The sequence below is a fragment of the Piliocolobus tephrosceles genome, chromosome 20 (assembly GCF_002776525.5).
Source record: "Piliocolobus tephrosceles isolate RC106 chromosome 20, ASM277652v3, whole genome shotgun sequence".
NCBI classification, from domain to species: domain Eukaryota; kingdom Metazoa; phylum Chordata; class Mammalia; order Primates; family Cercopithecidae; genus Piliocolobus; species Piliocolobus tephrosceles.
Window position 1 is genome coordinate 23,075,912 of NC_045453.1, and position 21,342 is coordinate 23,097,253.

Here is a 21,342-nt window from a genome sequence, read left to right on the forward strand (position 1 = left end):
ATGAAAAAGAAAGACATTAAGTAACTTGTGCAAGGCCACAAGTAATTTGCAAAACCAGGATTCAAACTCTGGCAGTCTGGCTCCAGAGTCCATGGTCTTAAATCACAACGCCCTACAGGAGAGCGTTGGCAATGTCATCCCGGGCACAGAGCCTGGCACACGGGGAGCACTTACTGGATTGTGAAAACCTCACAAACCGTGTAGAGACAAGCAGGGCTTTCCCATTCTGAACCACACTGAGGTCTCCCTTGAGAATTCACTTATTTCCATTTCTTCCTGTGAGTCCCACTTGACAGAGAAGAAGCTGCCCACGGACCATTTTCCCCCTTCTCCCCCCTCCCTCTAGGAAAATTCTGGGCAGCATCCACCAGGTCACGGCTGCCAGCCAGAGGACTGGCTAGAGCAGAGTTTGGCCAGGTTATCGGGTTTCGTGGTCAGCCACCTTCGCCCCTGACCAGAGCTGTCTTTCCAAAACAGAACATTCAGTCACCACCTGTCCCTGCGCCCAGCTGTCCTTGTGCCCCGACCTTGCTTGCTGCCCACCGGCCTGGAGTTTTTCCTCGTATTCTAGTCTCTTACTGACATCCCGCAAAGATGACCGGAGCAGAGAAAAGAGAGTCAGAGAGCAGGCTGAGAGAAACGATGAGGAGACAGAGACAGAGAAAGAAGAGACAGAGAGAGGCGACAGATGGACAGAGGAGAAAGAGGAGACAAGAAAGACAGAGAAAGAGGAGACAGACGGACAGAGAAAGGGACAGAGAAAGACAGAGAAAGAGGAGACAGAGATGGAGAGAAAGACAAAGACAGGAGGGCCCTGCAGGTGCCATCTGCCCTCCAAAGCTGTCTCAAGGGCAGGGTTTGTAACCTTGCGTCTCATTCAATGCATTTTGACCTTCTCCCAAGGCTGCAGCATCTTCTCCCAACAGCTCTCAACCTGCCACCAGCCCAACATGTCCTAAGAGACCTCGTTTTCCTTCCCCCACGCTCACCTCCATGCACAATCCTTCACCTAACTAACTCCTCCGTATCTCCCTTCCTCCAGGAAGCCCTCCTTGCCCCCACAGCCCCTCTCTGCACCCTGATTACACCTCCCTCATACTTTGTGGTTCACTGATAGGTTCGCCTCCTCCACTGGAATGGCAGCTCCTCGAGGGCAGGGTCTGGATCAGTCTGGCTCGCCCTACATCCCTGCACTCAGTCCAGTGCCTGACACATGGTAGGTGCTCAATAAATATTGGCAGAATGAAGGATTAAACCAGCCGCTATGTGTCAGCTCCTTGGAGAATCCTTCCCTGGTATGGCTTACAACTGTTTGGACTTCATCGTGTGATGATTTGATTTAGGGTCTGCATGGCCTCTGGTCCCAAGAAGGCAGGGTCTGAGTCTGCTGTGTTCACCCTTGTCTTCCCAGATCCTGGAACAGTGCCTGGCACAGAGTAGGTGCTTCAGTATTGGTTGAATGAATGAATGGATGCATGAGCAAATGAATTAACCACTAGCCCTCTGGAGATTTTGAATCATATTTTTTTGAACATTTGAACCAGTTCAAATGTTCCCCATTGCCCTTCAAATCAGAAGTCCTGCCAAGGCCTGTGAGGCTCTGCAAGACCTGGCCCCTGCCACGTCTCCAACCTCTGCCCTTCTCACGCCACCCCTGTAGGCACCAATGTCTCTAGGGTGCCGTGCGTGGTAGCAGTTCTCATCCGCCTCCACACCCTACCATAAGTCATGTCAACAGAGCTGGGTTTGTTTGTTTGTTTTTTTCTGTGAACAAGACTGCCTAGAAAAATGGAGCACTTTTGCACAAACAACCTCAATGTCACCAATGGACCTAGGCCACTGTGGGACGGTCTCCAAGGTTTGGCCGGCCAGCTTCCCAGGGCCCTGACCTGAGACAGGATTTGCGCCCTGGTCGCTCTGTCCCTCTCCCACCCGACCCTCTAAAGGGCTGGCTGGCTGGGCAGGAGGGGTGTCACTGGAGCCCCTGAGTGTGACCTTCATGTTCTGCAGGAAGCCAGGGGAGGGGACCCAACGGAGCAGACCCCACCACATCCTTTAGGCTCAGACCAGGCCTCACCCCTTCCAGAAAGCTGCCTTGGCCACTTTCCTGGCATCTATGGACTCCTGTCCTTACCCTAATTGCATCTCGTATCATGCTTGGCTGAAATTCTCTACTGGACAGTTTCTTCCACTGGACTGTGCTCCAAGTGGTTAAGGCCAAGTCTTTTCTATCTTGGTGTCCCCAGAGCCCAGGTCTGGCCTATGAGGGTCATCAGCAAACACACACTGAATGAACAAAGGATTATTGAACAAGGCTTCCTGCCTTGGTGCAGGCTGACCTCTGTCTCTCTCACTAGGATGGGGTCCTAAGGCACTTGTCTCTTTTATCTTTGCTCCTCAGTGTCTAACACTGCTTGACAGATCGGTTGCACCATGAAACGTGTGGAATAAACGAACAAGGCCTTCCTACCACCCATCATATCTGCCTCTCCTCCTGGACTAGGAGCTCTACGAGGTCAAGGACCAAACCTTACTTATTTCTATCTCCTCTGAGTCTAGCACTGGACCTAGGACAAAGGAGATGCTTGGTAGATACTGGATGGGTGGGTGTGTGGGTGGGTGGATGGATGGATGGATGGAGTCGAAACTGATGGATCAATGGAGGAATGAATGGATGGCTGGACAGAGTGAATGAAGAGAATGGGCGGATGGAAGTGCAGGTGGGTGGGTGGATGGCAGATGGGTGAATGAAAGGCTGGATAGATAAATACTACAGTCCAGGTTGTGAACGTGGGAAATATTGCTTTCCACTCCCCACACACAAAAGCCACCATTTTAGAAGAGCTAAAATCATTTTAGAACAGCTAAAATGAGGCCAGAGAATGACTCAGCTAGAGTTTTTATGAGAGATATTTAAAAGAAAAAAATATATATGAGAAAGATGGGTCTTGGAGGCTCTGAACTTCTTAAGCAAAACCCTGTAAGTTGACTGTGCTTTCTTGCAGCATTTATGTGATATTTATGGAGGGCCTGCCATATTTAGTGCCCCTGGGTTTGGTCTGGAAGTAGAAAGAAATTTCAGATGTGCACCCTGACCCCAGGTTGCTCAGAGTCAGACATATGCCCATTCATCCTCAATGCTGCTTCTTGTTGGGGTGTCCAAAGAGCAAAGATTTGGGAAACAAACACAGATTTGTATCCTGACTTCTTTTCTGTGTGACCTCAAGCTAGTATCTTGGCTTCTCTGAACCCTGGTTTGCTCATCCTGCTTTGCAGGGTTTTTGCAAGCACACAACAAGCCCATGCTTATTAAATGCTGAGCCCAGGCTGGGATTGCCGCCGATGATTGCTAAACACTAAACTGGGCCTCAGTGTGCGATGCTGCTGACTTGCTGTGTGATGCCGTCAGAATGTCGGGACTTTTCTGTTCCTTCATTTCAGCTCAGTGGCATTCATCCTTAACAAGGGCCACGAACTAAAGAAGAGCTCAAGCTGGGGAACCCAGTAGACCTGGGTTTGGGATCCTTTGCTCCCCTGCTGCATGGTTTCAGACAAGCCACTGTGCCTGTCTGAACCTCAATTCCTGCATCTACACTGCAGACCTCCTTGCTGTTTCTCAAGCACAGCTGTCACCCCTGCACCCAAACTCTCCTTTGGCGAAAGAGCCAAAGAAAGTGAGTTCCTGGCATCCACCTTGGGGTTGTGTGGGCTCCTAAATGTGGTGCTGCCCACACAGGTCTGCCTCGAGGCACTCCAGAGTAAAGAAGGGTGCAGAGGGATCTGGAAGGGCAAACAGAAGACACCTGGCTTCTCATCCTGTCTGGAAGAGGACCCCTATTCCATGTGGTCCACTAGCCTACTGATTTATGTTTCCAATAGTTTATACCACATGGCTTTATAGAACATGTTTATACAGTGGGGTGCGGTGGCTCACACCTGGAATCCCAGCACTTTGGGAGGCTGGGGCGGATTGCTTGAGGTCAGGAGTTTGAGACCAGCCTGGGCAACATGGTAAAATCCCATCACTACTAAAATTACAAAAATTAGCCAGGTGTGGTGTCACATGCCTGTAATCCCAGCTACTCAGGAGGCTGAGGCAGGAGAATTGCTTGAACCCAGGAGGTGGAGGTTGCAGTGAGCTAAGATCACACCACTGCACCCCAGCCTGGGTGACAGAGCAAGACTCTGTCTCAAAACGACAACAAAAGAACATGTGTGTTCATTTATTTTTCTAGTCTAACTCCTCCACCTGATACTCCTGTCCACTCCATGAGAGGAGAGTTTCTGTGCATCTTTTTTTTTTTTTTTTTTTTTTTGAGACAGAGTCTCACTTTCTTGCCCAGGCTGGAGTGCAATGGCACAGTCTCTGCTCACTGCCACCTCCGCCTCCGGGGTTCAAGTGATTCTCTAGCCTCAGCCTCCCAAGTAGCTGGGACTACAGGCACATGCCACCACATCTGGCTAATTTTTTTTGTATTTTAGTAGAGATAGGGTTTTACCATGTTGACCAGGCTGGTCTCGAACTCCTGACCTTGTAATCTGCCCCCCCCCCCCGGCCTCCCAAAATGCTGAGATTACAGGCATGAGCCACCGCGCCTATGTTTCTGTACGTCTTGATTGCTTTTCCATCCTCGGGTTCTAAAGCCCAGACAGGCACATGGTCTTTGTTAAGTAAATGTGTTGAATAAATGGATGCATGAATGGATTAGCACATAAAGAAATGAATGCATGAATGGATAAGTGCATGAATAGCTGGGCCCAGCAGAATCAGTTAAGAGGCTTAACCACACACACACACACACACAGAGAGAGAGAAACACATGCACACACAAACACACACACCTACATATGCATACAGAGGTGCTCAAGCCCTGCTCCAAAAATAAAAATAAGAATCAACCCTTAATGATCACTTACTCTTAGATGTGGTAGGATCTAAGGCCCCATGTTTAGCCTGTGATGTAGGGCATTTCACTGAATCCTCATGACCACCCTCTGCAGCAGGGATTAGGATTAGTGCTATAGTTTTTTCATATGTCAACCCTGAGGCTCAGAGAGGTAAAGTCACTGACCCCAGGTCACACAGCCAAGAGGTAGAGGAGCCAAAATTGAATCCAAGATCTGTTTGATTCTAGAACCATGCCTGACCTTTCTGGGCCAACAGGGTCACCTCTGAATCGAGATTGTTAGGGTTCCCCAGATGATTCTGATGCACAGCCAGGTTGAGAACTCCTGGGCCAGAGCATTGAGGTTTGGGAGAGCCTGCTGGCTTTGGGACCAGCTGATCCAGCCCCTGTGCTGCCTCACAGCCTGGTTCCTTATCTCTGACACGGGAGTGATGGCAGCACCTACCTCATGGGATTTCAGGAGGACCTAATAAGTTAATCCATGCAATGTGTTAAGCAGAACACAGTAAGCACTTCTCACAGCTCTCCTGTATGCAGACAGACGCATTTCCAATCTCCTAGTGAGGTGCCTGGGACAGGCTGGAAAGGGCATCTCAGCAGCATTCAAGAGACTGCCGCATCTAAGAGACTGCCGCATCTAAGAGTGAAGAACAGGGATGCTAGAGCAACTGTGTCCCCCAGAAAAACATCTTGCAGAAATACTCGCACATGTCGACAGACGTGTGTGCCCTACAGACCACGACAGTGTAGTCATGATAGCAAAAGCAGGAAGCAGGAAGCAGGCCCAATAGACATGTTTAGGGCAAGGTTCTCCACTTCAGCAAGGCGGACATTTGGGGTCACATAATTCCCCGTTGTGGGGGCTGTCCTGGGCGCTGTGGGATGTTTAGCAGAATCCCTGGTTTCTACCATCTAGAAGCCAGCAGCATGTCACTACTTCAAGTTGTGATGACAAAATATGTCTCCAAAATTGCTGAATGTCCCCAGCATTGCTGAATGTCCCCTGGAGGAAAAAAAAAAATCACCCCATCCAAGTGGAGAAGTTTGTGACATGCCCGAGGTGATGGAGCTCATATTTTAGCAAAGCTGTGACTTTATCCTGCACTAAGTCCCAGGTCACACTTTTCCTATTTGCTTTTTGTGGATTCCTTAGACTTTGCTCCATTCACAATCATGTGTTCTATGACTAGAAATAATTTCATTTCTTCTTTCCCCATCTGGCTGCCTTGGCACGTTTGAGGACAGAACTTGCACAACACAAATTGTAGCTCAAGTGGATTATGTAATCTGCACAGGGATGCTTTTTCGGGAAGTTAACTTTGTTCAAATATTGAAAATTCATAAAATAGAAGAATATGAATTTTTTTAATGGGATCACCCATGGAGGCCAATTTTCTCACAGTTTGCTCCTCTGAGTACCTTTCTCCATTTTGAAATTTTATTATAAAGGTTGTGATCACACTGTATGTACAATTTCAAATCCTGTTAAGTCTCAAAGTCTTCAAAATCATACTTCTCGTGTTATTACAAAATTTTCTTTGACATTCTCTTTAATTTTGTCTATTGTTTCTCTCTCATTCTCTGATCTTCCCTAATCCTTAATAATGAAAATTGCAGGCTGATCATGGTGGCTCACACCTATAATCCCAGCACTTTGGGAGGCAAAGGTGGGCGGACCACCTGAGGCCAGGAGTTCGAGACCAGCCTGATCAACATGGAGAAATCCCATCTTTACAAAAAATACAAAAGAAAGTTGGGTGTGGTGGTGCATGCCTGTAATCCCAGGTACTCGAGAGGCTGAGGCAGGAGAATCACTGAAACTCAGGAATTGGAGGTTGCGGTGAGCCAAGATGGCACCATTTCACTCCTGCCTGGGCAACAAGAGCAAAACTCCAACTCTAAATAAATAAATAAACAATGGAAATTGCAAGCTTTTGCTGGGCATGTGATCACCCAGAAGAAAATCTACACTTCCCAGCTTCTCTTGCAGTTAGGTGTCCATGTGGCCAATAGGATATAAGTAATGTCCAAGTAATGTCCTTAGGAAGGGGTGCCTCTACTTTTTCCCATCCTCCTTGCTGCCTGGAGTGCAGATGTGATGGCCAGAACCTGAGTGGCTATCTTGGGACAAGGCAGAGCAACAAGAGAAAAGGACCCCAAATCCCCAGTAAATTTGTGCAGCCCACCCTACTAGTCCTAGACTGTCACCTCCATGCATCTTTTATGTAAGAAACAAAGTTCTGGCTGGGCGTGGTGGCTCACGCCTGTAATCCCAGCACTTTGGGAGTCCGAGGCGGGTGGATCATGAGGTCAGGAGTTCGAGACCAGCCTGGCCAACATGCTGAAACCCCATCTCTATTAAAAATACAGAAATTAGCCGGGCGTGGTGGTGGGCACCTGTAATCCCAGCTACTAGGGAGACTGAGGCAGGAGAATCACTTGAACCCCTGGAGGCGTAGGTTGCAGTGAGCCAAGATCGTGCCACTGCACTCCAGCCTGGGCGACAGAGCAAGACTCCGTATCAAAATAAAATTAAAAAATTTCATTTGAGCCCCTGTTATTTTGGCTTTTCTGACACTCATAGGTGAACCTAATCCTAAGTATTACACTAATATTTTGTGTAGAAGGTGTCTCTAACATCCTTTTAGGAATCATTTCCTGATTAACTTAAACATTCCCTGCTTATTGGACATTTGAGTAGATTCTAATTCCTCACTACTCTTGTCAATTCTTTCTTTTTTTTTTGAGATGGAATCTCATTCTGTTGCCCAGGCTGGAGTACAGTAGTGTGATCTCGGCTCACTGCAATCTCTGCCTGCTGGGTTCAAGTGATTCTCCTGCCTCAGCCTCCGGAGTAGCTGGAATTACAGGCACCTGCCACCATGCCTGGCTATTTTTTGTATTTTTAGTGGAGACAGGGTTTCACCACGTTGGCCAAGCTAGTCTTGAACTCCTGGCCTCAAGAGAGCTGCCCACCTTGGCCTCCCAAAGTGCTAGGATTATAGGCACGAGCCACCACGCCCGGCCTTAATCTTGTCAATTCTGTTGTGAATGTCTTTGTCCACTGTCACTATTTGTGATTATTTCCTTAGTACAGAATCCCAGAAGAAGGGTTTGGGGGTCAAAGAACATGAACATTCTTAAAGCTGTCAGTGCCCGTCACCCAACTGCCTTCCAAAATGGTTCAGCTGACATAATGCCCTCTACCTCCAGCAGGGGATGTGAGGACCCATTTTGGGACCGGGGTAAAGATGACAACATTCAACATCATTCCCTCCAGCAGCTGAAAATGAGTCCGAGATAGTCATTTTTGGATAGTTCTTAAATTCAAGATTCGGATGAGCAGTCATTAACCGTGAAGCTTAGGAGACCTAGAGTGACCTGTCAATCTGGGTTTCTTAGTTGCAAGGGACAGAATGCACGCCTCTGGCTAGTTTACACAGAAAAGGAGTTTATCAAAGGTTATTAGGTGGTTCATAGGACCCTCAGGGGGGTTACCGAGTCAGGAGTAGGGGCAACACAGCTAGGAATGAGGCTGGAATTTGACGGAGAGCTGCCTCAGTGAACCCCACTTCTACCCAAGGACGCCCTCCACTGCATCCTCCAGGCCCAGGTTCTCTTTTCCACCTCTTCTGTCCTATTGTTCTCTTTTAATTGGAAGCCTCTCTCAGGGGAGCCCACATCACACTCCCGCACCCGCACCCGGGAGACTCAGGCAAGCTAGGAATGCAAGTTTTCTGGCACTTCCTTTGAGAGATGTGATCTACTAAGGTAGGAAATTCCCTGAAGGGTGACCACAGGGTGTGGGCCAGAAAGTGGGGCAAAGGTCAGCTCCTCCGGCAAAGATGGCTGGGCTTGTGGGACGAATCCAAAAAGGTTTCTAGCATCACCTTCTCCATTTCTCCTCCACTAAATTCAAGAGAACAGCAGGAAGAAGTAAATGACAGAAGTGTCATTCCCATTCATGTCACCCTTGGGGTTCACCCAGCTCTGCAGAGGCTAAGTTAGAGTGGGGACCTTGAGATCTGTCCTTGCTTCACCAACCTGAGGCCAGCAAGTCAACGTGGACGTCGCTATCTGACGGATATGTGTCTCCTGGACCCCTGACCACATCCTTCAAGGAGACGTTCGTGAAGGATGTGTTTGCCTTGTCCACTGTTGCACTGAACAACACCAGCATCCGAACAAGCCCTGGCACACAGTGGGTGCTCAACAGATAAATCTCGAATGAATGAATGATGGCATTGGACTCTCAGCCTTGGAAGAAACCTTGGAGTCTGGCGTTAACATGGATTGACTCGACCAGTATTTCCTGAGCACCTACCATGTTCCAGGCCCTATTTTAGGTGCTGGGGATACTGCAGGAAAGCAAAGAGAGCCCCAAGTCCCTGTCCTCAGAATGAAGGAGATGGGCAGTCCATTTTAAAACCCCGAAATATTAATATAACACAGCACAACACAACATCATATAATCTGGTCTAATATAATGCCAAGTAAAATGTTTTACAAGGAAATGTAAAACTGGATAAGTGATTTGGCGATGCTAATTTAGAAAAACAATTGAGGAAGCCCTCTCCGAGAAGGTGATGTTCAAGCAGAGATCTGAGGTAGTAAGGGAGTGAGCTGAGCAAATATCAGAGGGAAGTGTATTCCAGGCAGAGAGAACAGCCAGTGCAAAGGCCCTGAGGCAGGAATGAATGAACTTGGCATGTGCCCTTTGTGGTGAGGTGGTCAGAGAGGCAAGGGTTACACCAAGTTTCCCAACTTCAGCAAATCTGCAGAACCCTTAACGGGCGGAAACAGGAGGTAGGGAGGGATGAGTTCTTCACTCTTAAGTTTCTCTGGGAAAACATGATGTCAGGGACAGACGGTAAATCTTGACTTGTCCCAGAAAACAATGGGCCCATGTAACCAGTGAAGTGTTAGCCTGAAAGTAACTGGCCAAAGGGCTGGGGCGTGGGTGGGTCATATGGAATTCGTTAACAGATCTCCATTAGAAAAAGAGCTTCCCAGTTGGGGGCAGCAGAAGCTTCTGGCTAACATCAAAAAGATGTTTATTGTGGTGATTCTGTGCAGACATGAAAAATGGAGATTCGCCACATGGAGATGTGGAAAGATGTCCCCAATACATTAAGTGAAAAAATAGGTCACAGGATAGTGTTGCATACTGTACGATCCCTCTTGAAAATTCACTAGTCATTCATTCAGAAAATATTCATTATGGACCTACTGTGGTGTGGAAGACCCAGACACAGTCGTGCCTGCCTCCTGGAACTGACTCCACAGTGGGGAAGGCAGATAACGATCAGATCAGTACACAAACATATCATCCAAACCTTTGATCAGCACTAAGGAAAGATACCTGGTGCTACCAGAATGTGCACATACATCAAGTGACGGAAAAAGCCTGTGAGGATGTGCTCCAAAATGTCAAAGGGATAGTAAGGTTTCAGGTGATTCCACTTTCCTTTTTTCTTTTGTTTCTTTGTTTGTTTTTTGGGATGGGGTCTCACTCTGTCATCCAGGTTGGAGTGCAGTGGTGTGATCATGGCTCACTGCAGCCTCGACCTCCTTGGGCTCAAGTCATCTCCCACCTTGGCCTCCTGAGTAGCTGGGCCACAGGCATGCACCACCACACCTGGCTAATTTCCATTTTTTTTTTTTTTTTTAATTTTGTGGAGATGAAGCTCTTGCTATGTTGCCCAGACTGATCTTGAACTCCTGGGCTCAAGTAATCCTCCTGTTTCAGCCTCTCAAAGTGCTCAGATTATAGGCATGTGTCACCACACCTGGCTTGATTCCACTTTGCTTATGCTCCTCTTTCTTTTGATTGTCTGTAGGTTCTGATTTTTAAAATAATGCCATGATTTGTAATTGAGTGAACACAAAAAGAACTCAAAATGAATAGGAGCAGGAGAGCTGGAACTCACAGGTCTGCAGAGGACTTCGACCCAGGGAAGGAAGAACACACAAGAAACTGATCAACAGAGGCTGGCGTGGGAGGCAGCCTCACTTCTCCCTGGACACCTTTTGAACATTTTGAGTGTGTAAGTATTCAAATAATAGTAATAAGCAAAGGCATGTTAAAATGAAACTTTGAGTCAAGTTTTATTTTCATGAAAAATGAAAAAGCAGACAACAGTAGGATCTCGATATAGGATCTCAGTATAAATATGTGAGCTGAGCTGAATTCCCATGAACATCTTAGAGTGGTTCTCTCTGGGTCACCTTTTTAGTTTTCTTCTTTGTACTTTTCTGTGTCTCCTATATTTAAAATAAGAAGAATAAAAAAAGATGAGGAAAAAAAGGCTACTGAATATAGAGCATTTACCACGGGCAAGATCCCATTCTGGGTGCTTTACAAACATGTTTTTACTTCATCCCCACAACCTTCTCATCCCTTCCTTTCATTTGACAGATGAGGAAACTGAGGCTCAGAGGGCAAAGTCACTGGCCAGGGTCACCCGGCTGGATTTGACGCACGTGGGTCAGATCCTAAAGTCTGTTTTTAAACTAGGAAGCTCAAGTACCCTTCGAATGTCCTTCAAAGAAACTACTTTGCTTTGAAAATCAGGGGGAAAAAACAAACAAACCAAACAAGAAATATGACATTTTTTTAACCACTTATTGAAGCTCTGATGGGACCTCAGACCAGCCGGGCTTGGGGAGGGTTTCTCAGCAGGGCACTGTTTGTGTTGTGGGTGGGGCTGTCCTGCCTGGCATTCCCCCATGGCACATCCCTGTCTGCTCATCAGCCATGCTCCCCTGTCACTGTGACACCCAGATCCCCCCATCTCTGCCAGCTTCCCCTCCTTGAAGACTGCTGGCCTAGACACTGCAGTGACACTGAATTCCTGCTGGGGCCTTGCTCCTGCTCTGCTGTTAGCCACTGTGGGTTGACACCCCCTGCAGACCTGAGAAGCAGGTGCTTCAATGGCTTTGTTTTACAAGGAGACTCGGAGAGGCTGGGTGACTTGCCTGGGGTCACACAGCCAAGACTTGGCCCCATGCTGTACTGTCTACCCTCTGGGACCAAGTCTTTTGTGGTTGTGGGGTCGAAGCGGGGGAAGGGAAAAGGTGAGTGACCTGCAGCCCCAGGCTCAGAGAGAAGGCAGCTACGAAGGGCTGTCCACTCTTCAGCCAGCTGAGGCCAGGCCAGGAGAAGCGAAGCTTTGCTGCCAGCCTGGGCAGGCCGGGCCGGGCGGCGGGCAGGCGGCCACTACAGTGAGGACCGGGAAGCCGAGCACTCCCTCCCGCCTGCCCGGCAGCGTCCCATGGCCGCCCGCCAGGCCCCGCCTGACGTCAGGGTCTGACCAGGGACATAATGTGCTGGCGTGGGGACAAGGGCTGACTGCAGAGAGACAGAGCCGCAAGGCGGGGCGGCCAGGGGAGGCGGGCAGGCAGAGGAGGAGAGAAAGGCAGAGAGAGAAACAGGCAGAGTGAGAGAGAGAGAGAGACAGGGAAAGAGAAACACAGAAACAGATGGAGAGAAAAAGAAACAGAGGGAGGGAGAGAGACAGAGAAAGTGAAAAAGAGAAAGACAGAAAACAGACACAAAGAAGGAGAAAAACAGAACTAAGAAGATGTTCAGGGAAAGCCAGAGAGACATCAAGAGCCAGAGAGACAGCAAGAGCCAGAGAGAGGAAAGTGGAGGTTCTGGGGGGAAATGACGGAGAGAGGAGGCCCAGCAGGGGTTGTGCGGTTAAGGGCAGGTGCTTGGGAGACCCTAGACCTGGGCTGGGTTCTTGGCTCTGCCCCTGAGAGCTGGTGACTCACCTCTGGGAGCCTCCACTCCTTACCTGGTGCAATGGGAGTCTGAGTAACAGGGCTTCACTCATTTGGGGAGGGGACAGAGCCCCTTCCCATGATGTGAGAGGGAGGACAGGAGTCAGATCTGTGTAAAGTACTTTGGCAGAGCCCTGCATGTAGTAAGTGCTCAATAAATTGGAGGTGAAAATTGAGAGAGGGTTGGGAAGAGGGAAATAGACAGATTGTGAGTGGATAGGGGTTGCCTCCACGGACAGAAGCTCTCACTCCATAGCACTCCCTTCCCTGTAGCCTTGGAACAACCCCCTTCCTGTCCCTGCATGGCTTCGGCTTCAGGCCACCAGCACAGACCTTGGCCTGGCCTTGCCTGTCTTGGGGCCCAACCCCCTGTTTATGGGTTCAAGAAGGCCATGATCCCAGGGCCATCACGTCATGAAAGCCAAGCAAGGCCAGACCCTGGTCACTTCTGGCTTTCCAGCCTTGTCACCCCTCAGCTGCTTAATTATTAAATGGCCTGGCAGGGCTGAGGGACTGAGCCAGCTGCCTGCCTGGGTGGGGGCAGCCGTGCCTGCATGTCCTCCATTAGTGCATGGGCACACACGCCAGAGATCTCAGGTAGCACTTGCAGAGGTGAGGATGCAAAGAGCCCTTTCTCTAGCTCCCACTATTCCCAGAAGCCTTCATCAGCCTCAGCCTCAGCCTCTGAATTCCCACTGTGTGCCAGGCACGCTTCTGAGCACTTCATAGGATTAATCTACTCAATCCTCCTGACAGCCCCAAGAGCTGAAGTGCTATCATTAACTCATTTTACAGATGAAGATGCTGAGGCTCAGAGAGCTGGAGTCACTGGTCCAAGGCCACTTGCTAAGGAGTAGCAGGGCCAGGCAGCCACTTAACCACAGAGCAGCTATGATTCCCTGCACAACTTGAGCACCAGCCTGTGCCGGGTGGCACCATGAGCACCCGGATCATCCGACCAGGCAGCGGTTCTTGGCTGGGGGTGATTTTGCCCCCACAGGAGACATTAGGCTATATGTAGGGACATTTGGGGTTGTCACAACTGGGGAGAAGGTACTGGCATCTGATGGGCAGAGGCCAGGGATGCTGCTCAATGCCCTACAGTGCACAACCCCCATAGCAAAGAATTATCCAGTCCCAAATGTCAGTAGCACCAAACTTGAGAACCTTCTATAAAGTAAGTTCTGTTACAATCTCCATGTTACAGATGTGGAAACTGAGGCACAGAGAGAGGGTGCCACTATAAGGTAAGTTCTGTTACAATCTCCATGTTATAGATGTGGAAACTGAGGCACAGAGCGGGGTGCCACTTGCACAAGAAGCCCCCTTCATGCCCCTGCTCTTTCATAAGATCCCACTGCCAATCTGTGTTAAGACACCCCTGCATCCATTCCAAGCCTTCTGAGTCCTCACTTGCTCGGTACAGACGATGCTTCGCCTCCTCTCAATATATGAAGGCAGTAATAGTCATTGACAGAAAAAAAAGATCAAGCCACAAAGTCACTGGGAATGTACAAATGTCTTAAAATGAATCTGCATTTTATTCACGGCAACACCGAGGGACATTTGAAATAAACCATACATGGATTCGTGAAGCAAGTATTTTCTGAGCACCTACTATGTACAAGGCCCTGTCTTTGGTGCTGGAGATACAGCTGAGAACCAGACCGACCCAGCCCCTCCTGGGTCTTTAGGAGGTGACAGTCTGGTGCGGAAGGCAGATGACAGATAAGAAAACAAACACACAACCAAGGTCACTTTTGATTGTGTGAAATGCAACTGTGAGGCAGGAGAAGGGCCATTCTAGGGAGGGGGGATGTCCAACAGGGCCTCTCTGAGAAGATGAGACCCAAAGGAAGAGAAAGGTCCAGTCTTAGGAAGAGGCAGGAATGAAAAGTTCCAGGCAACAGGGTGCACGCAGTGGCTCACGCCTGTAATCCCAGCACTTTGGGAGGCTGAGGCAGGTGGATCACCTGCGGTCAGGAGTTTGAGACCAGCCTGGCCAACATGGTGAAATCCCGTCTCTACTAAAAATACAAAAATTAGCCAGGTGTGGTGGCACACACTTGTAATCCCAGCTACTTGGGAGGCTGAAGCAGGATAATTGCTTGAACCTGGGAGGTGGAGGTTGAGGTGAGCTGAGATTGTGCCACTGCACTCCAGCCTGGGTGACACTTCTGAACTTCTGAGCACTGAAAGAAAAGAAAGGAAAGGAGAGGAGAGGAGAGGAGAGGCGACGTGAGACGAGGCAAGGCAAAAGGAAAGGGGAAAGGAAAGGAGAACAGGGAAGAGAAGAGAACGAGAAGAGAAGAGAGAAAGGAAAAGAGAAGAAAAGAGAAGCGAAGAGAAGCAAAGAAAAGAAAAAAGAAAAGGAAAGGAAAGAAAAAAGAAAGAAAAGAAAAGAAAAGAAGGCCGGGCACAGTGGCTTATGCCTGTAATCCCAGCACTTTGGGAGGCCAAGGCAGGCGGATCACAAGATCAGGAGTTTGAGACCAGCCTGTCCAACATAGTGAAACCCCGTCTCTACCAAAAATACAAAAATTTCCTGGGCATGGTGGTGCCTGCCTGTAGTCCCGGCTACTCGGGAGGCTGAGGCAGGAGAATCGCTTGAACCCAGGAGGTGGAGGTTTCAGTGAGCCGAAATCACACCACTGCACTCCAGCCTGGGCAACAGTTCAAGACTCCATCTCAAAAAGAAAAAAGAAAAAGAAAAAGAAAAGAAATGAAATGAAAAGTTCCAGGTATAGGGAACAGCATGTGCCAAGGCCCTGACGCAGGTGCTTGGCTGGAGTGTTGAAGTACAACCAGGAGGCCAGTGACTGGAGCCAAGTGAGGCAGGAGAGGAGAAGATGAGATGGGGAAGTCACAAGTGAAGAGATGTGTGATACCCTGTGACCACTGTAAGGGCTTTGCATGTGGGAAGTGGGAGCCATGGCAGGGTTTTGAGGAGAGGAGGCACAGGGTCTGATTCAGGTTCTAACAGGATCCTGTTGGATGCTTTGGTTAGCTGAATAGTGGCCCTCCAAAGATGTTCATGTCTTAATCCCCCGAATCTGTGAGTGTTACTTTATATGGCAAGAGGAACCTGGCAGCCGTGATTCAGAAGGCTCTGAAGATGGGAGGATTAGCTTGGATCACCCAGGTGGGGCCAATTAATCACAGGAGTCCTTATACCACGGAGGCAGATGGAGACCTGCTTACGGAGGAGAGAGGAGACAGAATGACAGAAACAGAGACTGTAGTGATGTGCTTTGACAGTGGAGGGCAGGGCCATAAGCCAAGGGCCACCAGCAGCCACTAGAAGCTGAAACAGACAAGGAGACAGATTCTCTCCCGGAGCCTCCAGAAGGAAGTGGTCCTACCAGGACTTCGACTTCTCACTTGCAGAGCTGTAAGAGAATAAATGTGTGTTGTTTTCAGCCACTAAGTTAGTGGTCATTTGTGTTGGCGGCAAGAGGAACTGAGTGTGATGCAGTGGGGAGGATAGACTGTAGGAGGGTAGGGGTGGGAGCAGGAGGGCCTATGGGGAGAGGCTGCTGTGATTGTCCAGGCAGGAAAGAAGCGCAGATGAAGAGAAGTGGATGCCTCACTCGGCCATCCCTGGGCTGGTGCCCAGGACACGGAGCTAGCCACCACATGGTTCTTGTTTTGAAGAAGACTTCAGCTAGAGGAGGCCCAAGAACAGTTCTGGGAAATGGGAAGGACAGGCTTAGCTGGGCTAGAACCTCATGTCGGTCAGGTCTCTGCCCCGATGTCCCCATGGAGGGTGGTGTCCTGACCACCCTGGCCCGGGGAGCCCTCCCACGGCTCCAGCTCCCTCACTCAACTTCAGTTTGCTGTGTGTGTCCCATCGTCATCCCGTGTGCTACACCTCTGTCTGTTTCTCCATTGTCCGGCCCCAGATGAGGAAGGACTTTGCCTACCCTGCTCACTGCATGTCTCCAGCACCCAGAAACGGCCTGGCACGAAGATGTGCTCAGCATATAGGTACTGAGTGAACGAACCCACAAATGAACCCCCATTTTCCAACCAGGAAAATGGTTGAAAACTATACCAGGAAAGTGACTGACACAGCACCACACAGTGGCTAATTATGGATCCAGGATTTGAACCCAGAACGGACTCCAAATTTTGCACTAAGTAGCCTACTTCTTTGTAACACCAAAGACACCTCTTGTGTTCCAGAAATTCCTACTTTGTGGGAGTAGTGCTGTATCCTTCTTGAGGGGTCAGACACTCAAAACATAGCACCTCGGGGAACCTACAGGACAACTGACCTGCTCAAGGCTATTATTAGATGAGGAAACTGAGGTTCAGAGAGGTTGGGGTCTTCCCTGAGGTGCACAGCCAGCCGGCAGCAGAGCCTAGAGCTGGGACTCGACCATTGTTGGATTGCATAGCTAGGGGCCTCTCCCATATTTTCCACCTTGCTCTGGGTCCCAGAGAAATAAGAAAGACTCTCCTGGCCTAAGAGGCAGAGTAGGTGTAGATCACACTGCTCGATGTCCGGGCCGAGCCTGGAGGAAGCCCAGAAACACCTCAAGCTGGAAGCTTCTGAAAAATGAGGCTGGGGTTTAGGATCTAGGCCCCTGGGGTGAAACTCCAGCTTTGCCCCTCCCCTGCTGTGTGGCCTCAAGCAAGTGGTCTCCCCTCTCTGTGGCCCAGGTCTCCCCTAATAACTCCAACCAAAATTCTGGACAGAGTTAATAAAGCCCTATAGACTACATTTTAAAATCAAAACACCCAGCCACCCAGCCAGGCCCGGTGGCTCACACCTGTAGTCCCAGCACTTTGGGAGGCTGAGGCAGGCAGATCACCTGAGGCCAGGAGTTTGAGACCAGCCTGGCCAACATGGCAAAACACTGTCTCTACTAAAAATACAAAAATTAGCCAGGTGTGGTGGTGGGTACTTGTAATCCCAGCCACTTGGGAGGCTGAGGCAGGAGAATCACTTGAACCAGGGAGGCAGAGGTTGCAGTGAGCCAAAATCGTGCCATTGCACTCCAGCCTGGGTAACAAAGTGAGACTCCACCTCAAAAAATAAATAAATAAATAAATAAAAATAAATAAAAGACCCAGTGTGTATTCTAGCTGACATTTTATATCACATTGTACTGCTTGGGGACATACAAATGTAGTCATAATAAAATGTAATAAATCCAATTTGAAAAAAGTTAAGAAATAAAAGAGGAGTTTCTTTTCCTCTCATGTGAATGAAGTCCAGATGTAGACAGTTTGGGATGGATTTGGTAACTCTGTGAAGCTCTCAGTGTCTCAGCTTCTTCCTGGACAAGAGTCTGCCATCTCTAGATGTGGGCCCCGCTTTCTCATGATCCAGGATGAAGGCCACTGCACCAGTCTTCACGTCTGCTTTCCAGAATGGCAGGATGGAGAAGGAAGGATGATGAGTAAAGGGTAGGCATCAACTAAATCTCTAGGAAGATTCCAGAAACTGTCACACTACTAATTTCAACCCCTTGGCCAGAGCTCAGGCACACGGCTGCACCTAGCTGCAAGGGAAGCTAGGAAGGTCTGTGTTTATTCTGCACAGCCATGAACTCAGCTAGAAGCTGATCAAATATTTGTAAATAAACAAAACAATTTGAGATAGTGATGTATCCTGAGAAGGAACAAAACAGGGTAATCTCTTGGACAATGAGGGTGGGAAAATGCCTCCCTCAGGAGGCGGCACAGCTGAGATATAAATGATGATAAGGCCTGAGGGACAAGCACTCCAAACACGAGGAACAGACAAGCAAGCTGCCCTGAGGCAGAAACAAGCCTTGTATGGTAAAGAAACAGAAAGGCCAGTGTGACTGGAACTGGGACAGGGATGTGGTGGGGGGTGGGCACAGCTGGTAGGAAAGGAGGTCAGAGAGTTCAGCAGGTTAGGTCCTGGGAGAAAGAGGAAGGACAAGGGGAAAGTCTGGATTTTTTTTCTCTAGGTACAGTGAGGCAATATTAGAGGGTTGGGCTGGTATGCTATCACTGATGGAGAAAATGCCGAGCTCCCTTGGCCCCTGGAGGATTTGCCATAACCCTTCTGAGGACTTCATTCACTCGCCAATTCATTCCTCTCATAAATATTCATTGCTGACCTGCTCTGTGCCAGGTACTGACTGACAGCAGCAGAAATGACTCCTCCAGTCCCCACCCTCAGGAAAAGGAGAGACAGACTGAGCAAACACAAAAGCCTATAAATACAGCTCCCAGATGGCTGCCAGTGGTTTGGAGAGAAGGTAAATGGGGCCACAAGAGGACCTGAGATCACCTGGGGATGGGAGGGGGTTTCCCACTGGAGGTGATGTTTGAGCTGAAATCCGAATGATAAGGACACTTTATCTTGCGGTCTAGAGACGAGGGAGCGAACGTTCCAAGTAGAGGAAACAGCTTGTGCAAAGGGCTGGAGGCAGGAAGAGAACTGCATGTATCCAGAAACTCACCAGGCTCTGGCCTGGCAAGAGTTGAGAAGGGTGAGAGGAAAGGTGTCTCAAGATGGCCCTGGAGAGGTGACCAGAAGTCAGATCACAGAAAGCCTGGAAGAGGCTGTAATCCCAGCACTTTGGGAGGCCGAGGCAGGCGAATCACTGGAGATCAGGAGTTCAAGGCCAGCCTGGCTAACATGGTGAAACCTCGTGTCCACTAAAAATACAAAATTAGCCGGGTGTGGTGGCACATGCCTGTAATCCCAGATACTTGGGAGGCTGAGGCAGGAGAATCGCTTGAACCCAGGATGGGGAGGCCGCAGTGAGCTGAGATCATATCACTGCACTCCAGCCTGGGCAACACAGACAGACTCCATCTCTAAATAAATAAATAAATACATAAATGAAAGTGGAAGGAGGGTGAGGCTCAGGGATGCCGTGTTCTGGGAGGATGATTTATGAAGAACTTTGACCCCAAATCCCTGGGAGGGGCCTGTGGCCAATCCCAGACAAGCAGGGCCTTGGACGGTGTTTACAAGCTCACTGATGACTCGGCCTTCTGCCTTCCTGCGGTTTGCTAATCACTGGGTGCTATGCGCCGGGATGTTCTCCTGCTCTTCAGCCCTGAGACCACACTCTGACTCATGCCTCCTACCCCAGCCACCCCCTCCCATCACTACCAAGGCTGCCATCTCCCCCGTGACCCCCAAGGCCTCACAGAATCACATGACCCTGGCACCAGAAAGTGCACCTGTGTCTCCAGTCAGAACTGCCCATTTCACAGAGGGAGAAACTAAGGTTCCATGAGAAGAGCCTTTCCCCAAGTCTCACCCCAAGACAGGAATAGCACCAGGGCCTGGTCCCAGGTCTCCTGACACCTGGTCCTAATTCTTTCCACTGTTTAATGAAAGAAGAGATGAAAGGAGAAGAAAGGAAGCAGGAAGAGGTGAAGGAGAAAGCAAGGAGGGAGGGAGGAGAGGGAGTGAAGGGGAGCTGGAAAAGCAGTGTTCAAATCCCCAGCTCCTAAGTGAGCCCTGGGAGGGGAGGGGATTCGCGTTTGTTGGACACCCACTACATGCCAGGTGCCTCGCCTGTGTCAGCTCCTTCAGCAGAATCCTCACAGGAGAATGGATACAATTACATACCCTAAATGCTTTGGAAAACAGAGAAGCTGTGCAACACATCTACCATCACACAGCAGTTACCTGGCAGAGAGGAGAACGGAACCCAGGTCTGGCTACAATTCCTAGCCCCAAGCACACCACAGTCCGCAGGCTGCCTCCAGTCCAGCCTCTGCTCTGCTCCTCTTTTTGAGGCTGTTGCAGCCTCATCTTCCAGAGCTGATCAGCCGAAGCTTTCCCCTGGCTGCCCACAAGCCAGCAGACGGATTTCCTTTGGCCCACAGGGCATTTTAAATAAATTTGAGCTAATGTTCATAAATCAAGAGATTTCACATAAAAATTCAGATTTCTACCTCCCTTAAAACACTGTAAGATTTCACTGTGCTAAATCCCCATTCCCACCTGGCAACCGTCAGCCAGGGGACACACCAGTTCTCCCACACTCCCCACCTCTCCTTATTGCCTCCCTGGTCCTGAGGCTGAATGTTGGGTGCCATTTATCACAATGCATACACTGTTGTTTTCTGAGAGCAGGGACGTATTTCTCTGTAATTGTATCTCTTTCAAAAAGAGGAAAACAACTACTAATCCAAAAGCAGTCAGGCTTCATGAAAAATGGGGGAATGTCTAATTCTTTGTAGAACCGAGAGATACTCCTTCATGTTTATTATGCAAACAAAGTGTGCCTAAGCCCCCACACCGCTGCTTAGCTTCCTAAGCAGTGACTCTAGCAGGATTGTCAAATTTAGCAAATGAAAACACAGAATGTCCAGTTCAATTTGAATTTTATATCAATAACAATTTTCTCAGTATAAGTATGTCCTGTGTAGCATTTGGGACATTCTTACACTAAAATATTTTCTTTGTGTATCTGAAATTCTAATTTAACTGGGTATGCTGTATTTTATCTGGTCACCCTCTCTAGACTAGTCACCTTTCTGGGTGAGTGATCTTGAGCAAGTCATCTAAGTTCTCTGGGTTTCAGGTTGTTCCTCATAGATAAGGTTAATAATAGTGTGACAGGTTGAGGTAGGAGGATCCTTTGAGGCCAGGAGTTTGAGACCAACCTGGGCAACATAGCGAGATTCCCCATCTCTACAAAAT